This window comes from Chaetura pelagica, unplaced genomic scaffold, assembly GCF_000747805.2.
Source record: "Chaetura pelagica isolate M959 unplaced genomic scaffold, ChaPel_1.0 scaffold224, whole genome shotgun sequence".
Taxonomy (NCBI): Eukaryota; Metazoa; Chordata; class Aves; order Apodiformes; family Apodidae; genus Chaetura; species Chaetura pelagica.
Window position 1 is genome coordinate 1,566,901 of NW_009953316.1, and position 8,413 is coordinate 1,575,313.

Genomic DNA, 8,413 nt, shown 5'->3' on the forward strand with positions numbered 1-8,413 from the left:
TATGGTCTTCAGCACCTGAATGACCTCCTGCAGCACTTGTGACAGCCATCTGTAAGTTTGTGACAGATACCTATTACTTGTGCTGACCTAATTTTTCACCAGATCCCTGGAGCTGGATACTCCTTGAAATGTTTTTCTTCTCTAAACCCACAAAAATCATAAGAAAAAAATTGTGGTTTATCATAGGACTTGTCTCCTGAAGGGGAATTGTTAAAAACCAATGCAAATTGCATGGATGCCATCTTTAAAGTTGAGATGATAAGACTTTTTAGTTAATTTTCTTGCATTATATTTCATTTTATAGATGTGCAGTAGATTGCACTTCATTTTCTTGCTAAGCATTTAGTATTACCTTACCAGACTTCACATGGGATTTGCAAAAGCTCTTCTGCATCATTTGGAATTTACTTAGTTACACCATCACCTCTAGGAACTTTTTGGGTGCACTGACAGTTTAAATTCCTGCAACATCATAAAGGTCTCCAAGAGACTCCATTGTCCTGGTGTTTCAAAGGCCACCTGGACCCTGTTTTGTAAGGTTATTACAATGAATTGGGTCTACACCACTGACATCTGTTAATTCCCTGTCAGGTCTTTTGATGGCTGTAAGATCATTGATGAGACAGTACAAATTGCAGTGATCTTCCATCCTAACATTTCTGTCTCAAACCCTGCACTAGTGGTGCTGGAGTTGTGGGGTTCATCTGCAAGTATCTGTCTTGCTGATTTTGTCCTTCTTGCTGACAATAACAGAAAAAAATTAAAGACATCCATCTTCAGCCTTATTCAGTGCCCAGACAATACAGCTGTACAATAAAGTTGATTTAAGTCTGTTCCTGTAGATTTGGTGCTTCAGTTGACTCTTTATCACAATGTTTTGAAAGCTGCAGTGCCTGTAGCAAACTAAGCAGCCTCACTCTTTGTCTACCTACAAACACTTCACACCACCAAGAACGTAGGAGTTACCATCACTGACATCTTGCAGATTGTTACTATTGACCAGTTTCCAATCTGAACTTTGAGGCTGCTGGATGGGTATGTCCAGCAATTTTAGATTTGTCCAGCCTGAGAGTCAAGCCAGTGACCACTTCTTCAGGACTCCTCTTGCCCACCCAACTGGAATAAATCCTAGGTGATGGGTGGTTATGTTTCTGAGTGAGGGGAAAGTCAAACCTTCTCCATCGCTTAAGCCATGGTTCTGACTCTGCATGTCACACTGTCCAAGGCCAGGGCAGGGGGAGGGACAGCAACAGTAGTCAGGATGGTAACATCAAAGGAGTTGGCTGGCACCATCACAGGCAACATGGAGCAAACATTGCCAAAAAAACATAGCAGCAACTCCTGATGCCTTGATGTTGTGCTATTACACTGCAGGAAGCCTCAGGGTGTTCTTGTAATAAAGAAACTCCTCAAAAGAAACAACTTCTCACTGATGTTTTGCCTTAGTGAAAATGCAGAACAAGAAGGTGTTGCTCAAAGAGAGGGGAGGCTCAGATGTCTAACTCTCAGGAGGGCATTGTGGAAACCCCTTTCAGAGGTGCCACTGACTGTAACGTCCCTCAGCGTGGCTGTCCTTCCCGTGCACTGAAGTGTAAACTGAGTATAGATCATTCCAGTTTATTCTCCTTGGCAGCAAAACTTGGAGATTGTAAGGTAAGTAGGGTTTGTTGTTGCATGCTTGATTTTAGTATCACTGGGTCACAGTTTCTCCTGTAAAATGGGGTTATGATGTTTGCCAGTGGTATATTTACTTTGTCAAAAGTGTTATAGAAGTGCAACAGCTGTCATATTATCCCTCTCTTATATGACTTGGTAGTAAATTAAATTTCAGGCCAAAAGGACTGTTCAGCTGCTCAAACTTATGCACCATTTTCTGCAAGGGAAGCCTTGAAATTGGATGTCTGATGTCTCATTTCAGAAGGATTGATACCTCTGCTGCTTTTCTTGAAAATACAAGAGTACGTTACTGCTACTGGGAGTTTCACTGACTTCAGTTCAAGTTTTTGTTGTTTCTCTTGCCTGAAGCTGCTAGTTACACAAACCAGAAAATATCCAAAGCTGTATTCAGTAGGATGAAACACTCCTGTGAGCAGCAGAATTTATAAAGTCTTAGGAATCTGAGACTTTCTTTACTATCCAGCCACCCCTTTTCCCCAAAACTTTAGGATCTTGCTTGGATATCACCTGTAGCAAGTACTGATGCCCAACAAACCCATAAGTCATTACATGGAGATTCATGGTCAGCTAGACCTGGAGAACTAAATTAGAAGCTTGTGGATGGGCTCTAAGAACTATCTACAGAAGGGCTGAAGGGGGAAAAAAAAAAGCATAATTAAACACAAGAGATTCAGGATGTGAGTGTTGCTTTTTATGTCTCTTACACACCATGGATTTTCCATGGTTCAAAATCAAGATAAGGCTTAATTATTTTAATTTCAACCAGCTAACATGCATCCTGCACCTGTTCACCTGGACATGATGAGGAGAGACAGGCTGAGGATTTGGAAGATATCTGAGGACAACTGAATGCCAGACACCCAATGGGAGGTTTGTCTTAGCCATGGCATGGAGGGCATCATTGCTAAGTCACAATTAGGCTTTCTAAGCCCAAGGTTTGGTGCACCTGCAGTATCAAACAATGGTGAAAAAACTGATATCCCTCCTAGATGTATTGTCACTGCCAGAAAAGTCTCTGTGTGAATAAAGTGCTCAAGTAAAAGTATAGTCACGCTTTGCTAAGAGGGCTATGGAGTGTGTTCCAGCTACTAGAAGGTTAATGAAGTTTCTGAGGGTCAAGCTTCACACAACTCAGTGACTGTGTTAAGGTGTAACTACATTAGGAAGCTGCTCTACCATCTTGCAGTTTCCTCTTTCCCAAGGAATGAGATCAATAAACAAAACAAGCCATGATAAAACATTATGCCATGGGATTAATTGTGGGGTTTCTCTGGAGCCCCCAACATAAGAAGGACACATTGCTCCTGGAGACAGTCCAGAGGAGGCCACGGAGATGAAGGGAGAGCTGGAGCAGCTCTGCTCTGGAGACAGGCTGGGAGAGTTGGGGGTGTTTGGCCTGGAGAAGAGAAGGCTCCAGGGAGAACTCATAGTGGCCTTCCAGTGCCTGAAAGAGAACAGGAAAGCTGGTGAGGGACTTTGGACAAGGGGACTTGTAGTGATAGGACAGGGGGGAATGGATTAAGAGTGGAAGAGGGGAGATTTCGATTAGACATTAGGAGGAAATTCTTTAGTATGAAGACCCTGGCCCAGGTTCCCCAGAGAAGCTGTGGCTGCCCCATCCCTGGCAGTGTTGAAGGGCAGGTTGGATGGGGCTTGGAGCAACCTGGTCTGGTGGGAGGTGTCCCTGCCCATGGCAGGGGAGTTGGGACTGGATGATCTTTAAGGTCCCTTCCAACCCAAACCATTCAATGATTCTGTGATTCTACTCATTTTTCTGACATGCATCATTGTGACCAGGTCTGAATCAGGTCACCAAGTACATGAACAGACTGTCTGGTTCAGTTTCACCTCTCTGTATTGTTACAGATTCCACATCTGTAAAAGCACCATTCCCTTTGTGAAGATAAGTAAAACAAAGGGGAAAAAAATAAACCCAAATAATCTGGTTTTTGAATGGTTTACAGAAGGACAACAGCTCATCTTCTTTCACAGTGCTATACCTGCCTTTGAAGAGAAACACCTCACGTTCCTGCTCTGCTTTCCTTCAGGGATTGCATTTCTATAGATCTTGTGGCTTTGACATTGGAAAACAGGCACTACTTTTCCACTCAGCTTAATCTTAGTTACTAGTTTTTCTGCAGCAGCCGAACACAGCGCGACAGGGAAATGTCAGGAGGCAAAAACCAATAAGGCTGCATTTGAATCATATCTCTTCCTCGGTTCCCAGCATTAAGCCAGGCAACTTCTCCTGCCCCATGGGTTGCTTGCTACTTATTCACAAGCTGAGACAGAAAGAATGGATGGCAGCTACGTGCTGGGAAGAGATAGTGGTTGTTGTCATGCAGGAAATCCAAGAAACCAACATTATAGCCTGAGCTAGTGGTGAATAGCAATAACAAGGTCATCCAGATGAGTGACTAACCATAGGGCCAAATCCAGATCCTTCTCTCTAAATTGGGGAGATGTGGATTTAATTGGTGGGCTGGTGAATAAGGAATTGGCTGGATGGTCTCATCCAGAGGGTAGTGGTCAATAGCTTGATGTCCAAGTGGAGACCAGCTACAAGTGGTGACCCTCAGGGTTCCATACTGGAACTGTTTTAATATCTTCATCAACAATATAGACAGTGGGATCAAGTGCACCCTCAGCAAGTTTGCAGATGACACCAAACTGACTGCTGTGGTCAATAGGCCAGAGGGTTGGGATGCCATCCAGAAGGACCTGCACAAGCTGGAGAAATGGGGTCATGTGAACCTTGTGAGGTGCAACAATTCCAAGTGTAATGTCCTGCACCTGGGTAGGAGGAATCCTTGTTATCAATGCAAGCTGGGGGATGATGTGACAGAGCAGCCCTGCAGAAAGGGACCTGGGGGTACTGGTGGATGGTGAGTGGGACATGATCAAACTATGTGCACTCACAGCCCAGAGGGCCAACCATATCTTGAGCTGCATCAAAAGAAGAGTGGTCAGCAGGTCAAAGGAGTTGATCCTGCCCCTCTATTCTGTGAGAACCCCACCTGGTGCACTGTGTCCAATTCTGGAGTCCCTCAACAGAAGAGGGACATGGACCCATTGGAGAAAGTCCAGAGAAGGGCCACAAAAATTATTAGAGGTGTCACAGTTTGACTGGTGCTGGAGCACCTTTCCTACAAAGACAGGCTGAGAGAGTTGGGGTTGTTCAGCCTGGAGAGAAGAAGGCCTTAGAAGGACCTCAGAGCACCTTCTAGTACCTGAAGGTACTTCAGAAAAGCTGGAGAAGGACTTTTTGCAAGGGCATATAGTGATAGGGCAAGGGGCAATGGCCTTGACTGGATCAGGGTGGATTAGACATTAGAAAGAAGTTCTTTACAATGAGGGTGCTGAAACACTGTCACTGGTGTGGAGAGAGCTGGTGGAGGCCCCATCCCTGGGGACATTCAAGGTCAGGTTGGATGGAGCTCTAAGCAACCTGATCTAGTTAAAAAGCTCCATGTACACTGCAGGGGGGCTGGAGTAGATGACCTTGAAAGGTCCCTTCCAACCCCACACATTCTAGGATTCTGATGTTTTAGCAGACTTTCATTCAGTTCCTATTGATAAAAGCTTGATAAAGCTTCATAAGGAAAGCAGAATTGAGTCTATTGCAAGACGTGGGGGCCTGGGACCTGATTCTTTGACTATGGACCAAATTCAGGGTAATGCAGATGATGTCAGGGTGACAGGCTCTGTAAAAAAGAGCTAATATCTTTTATTCAACTGGGTGATATATATTCCAGCTGGATTATGCTCACTTTATACAAGCAAAATGCTCCTTCAGTCTTAGATGGAAACTCTGGCCTTCCCTTTGCTCCCATTTACACTGCTGCAAGTCAAAGGTAATTTCATTATAACTAATATAAACACATTACAGACAAGGCAATTACACCTGTAAGATATTGGTGTGAGCTGAACCCTTTTCTCTGACATTTCTACTAATGTTTGAAATGAAATAACCAAGTGAAATGTGGTATTTTTAAAAATGTTAAACCTGTGGATGAGGCACCTGTGTGTAAGACAGCACTAGGCATTGATAAATCTGTTAGATTTAAGGATTCATAAGTAACACTTTGAAAATACCACGGGATAAATTGTGGAAAGAGATTGCAGGTAAAACTCTCTCAGGAAAAGGGGAAAGCAAACTCTTAGTATCAAACAAGTCATGTGGGGAAAGGAGGTTTTTTTTGCCAGTGGAGGTTGTAAAGGCTTCCCAAAGGGAATAAGTCATATTTGCAAAAGAACTGCTCTGTCTGTGCTTCTTGAAGCTTGTTTTTGGCATAGCTCTGCCCCTGCCTGGTCCCTCAGGTAAATGACCCGGTGGATGAGAAAGATCAGAGTATGTGATCACCTCCACATAATTACAGAATGACTGAGGCTGGAACATACCTCTGAGATCAAGTCCAGCCTATGACCTGACACCACCACATCAGCCAGACCAGGGCACCAAGTGCCACATCCAGCCTGTCCTTGAACATCTCCAGGGATGGTGCCTCCACCACTTCTCTGGGCAGCCCATCCCAAGGTCTGAGCACCCTTTCCATGAGGAAGTGCTTCCTGATATCCAACCTAAGCCTCCCCTGGAGCAGCTTCAGGCCAGGCCCTCTTTCCTTTCCCTACTAAAAATGGGGGGGTGGAGTGAAACCATCTGTGCTTCCCAGTTCCTTCTTTACTCAGCCCCTCTAATATTTACAGACAAATTGTGACAGTGATTAATTCATCATCAAGAAAAAAACTTGGTCAGTTTGGACTTGGATTTTGTTTGAGGAGTCAAGGAACCACCCATTTTACTAGGTGCACCTCTTGGTAGTAAAATGCTATGTGAAAGAAGTGTGAAAAGGAAAAGCACATTTCAGTCCCCTGATTTCCAATCCATCATTTTTCAGATTGAGAACTTTTCTTGCAAGCTTTGTAATGGGAAAATGCTGTTCTCATAACCCTTTATCCTCCTTGTATCATATATTATTAGTGAAGAAAGACCCCACTGTTGATGTGCTGCATCAGCCCACACTGTGTTGATTTTTAGTTTAAAGAAAACATAAATTCACACCTATAGCTCTGCTTGGGTTGAGACTGAAGAGAAAGGTCTTGTGAATGAACCAAGGCAGTGGTTTAGCAATTAGAGCCCAGGATTGAAAGTCAGCAAGGTTACAGTTCTGGGGGAGATTTGCTGCTGTTTGTCCTGATGAAGTTCCTCCTAAATGAGGTGATTATTGTAGCTGTCAGGAATGAAAAGGCAGGATACATTGATTTCATCCCCACTGCAATCTCCAGGACATGCTGGTAAAGAGCAGTTGATGTGAATGGCCAATTAACAAAAAAACAATATTGGCAAGTCTGCAGTTTGAGAAAAAACTCCCTCCAGCCTGTGCATAAAGTTCCTGCCATTCAAATCACCATCCTTGAGCAAAGACATGAGCAAAACTGCCCAGAAAATCAACAAAGAACAACTTTTTTGATATAGCTGAACAGCAAACTGTAGAGCTGAGAGCCTGTGTGCAGAGGGGAAACGGAGCCGAACAGCTATATGGAACACACTTCAAGTGCTCATCCTACCTGGAGATAAAAATCACTTTACTTTGGAGTAATTATTCTGTTCTGAAAACACATTGGTTATTCAGGAATAAAGTGTCCTTTATTTCAGAATTAAAGTGCCCATGTTCTTCTTCTGCTAATGATAATAGATGTTGTCACGGATAATAAATAGAGATTCTTCCACAGTAGCTGCTGTGGAAATCTTCCACTTGTAAATAAGCCTTAGGAATACCATCCTTCCAATTACCTTGCGTTTCAAGCACACTACATATAAATGGATGCTGTTAACTTACCTACAGATTCCAGCAATTTTCATGCAATTAAAATTGCTAACGTGCAGCTTCGGGCTGAAGAAACAACTCCAGAATAGCAGCTGGGAGCAGTGTCTTAGACATGATGGAGTGAACCCAGTTCGGAAAACACAGAGCAGCTGTTAGTAGCTGACTTTTACTGCATCACTAAGGAATTCCTGCCTCTGCAATAAGAAACCTGGGTCTTGTGTGGTGCTTTTAACACCAGCTCTCACAGGACTTGACCGTAGAGGCATCGTTACCTCTCAATCTGCAAGTGGGGAAAGCAAGACTGTGGTTGTAAGGTGACTTCTATGTTGCCCAGCGAGCCAGTGAAGAGAAACCTTTTGTTTCCTCACCCTGAACACCGACACATAAACCTTTCCTTTCCTAAAAGGGACCCTGTGGGTTGAAGCAGGTGCACGGTGACGCTCCAGCAACCTCTCAGAACTCGCAGCTCTCGTAACTGAGACCTCCTTGTGCCCAGAATCCGCCCCAGGCTGAGGCAGGCAGCTCGTCTTTAGCACAAGCAGGACACGTCACCTTCAGGAGTCGCCGCGTTTTCCATTTTAAACCCTACAAACATTTAAACCCAGCCCAGGCCGGACTGCAGGCGCTGCGAGGCCACAACCCCAGGTTCTGCTCCTGCTGCACTTTCTGCAGCTTCCAGAACGAGTGACGACTTCTGGGCAACGCCTGCTGGATAAATTCTCGGCCCGTTGATCAATTTCAGCCGCATTACTGAAGAAACAGACGGCACCGTCGACCTTATTTCTGCCAGTTCCAGGCTCAGGCCGCAGCCATGAAAACTACACCTCCCAGGGAGCCGGGCGGCTCCGCCTCACAGCGACTTGATGCCTCACGCCCCGCCCTCCTCGTCTTCTATTGGCTCACAGGCC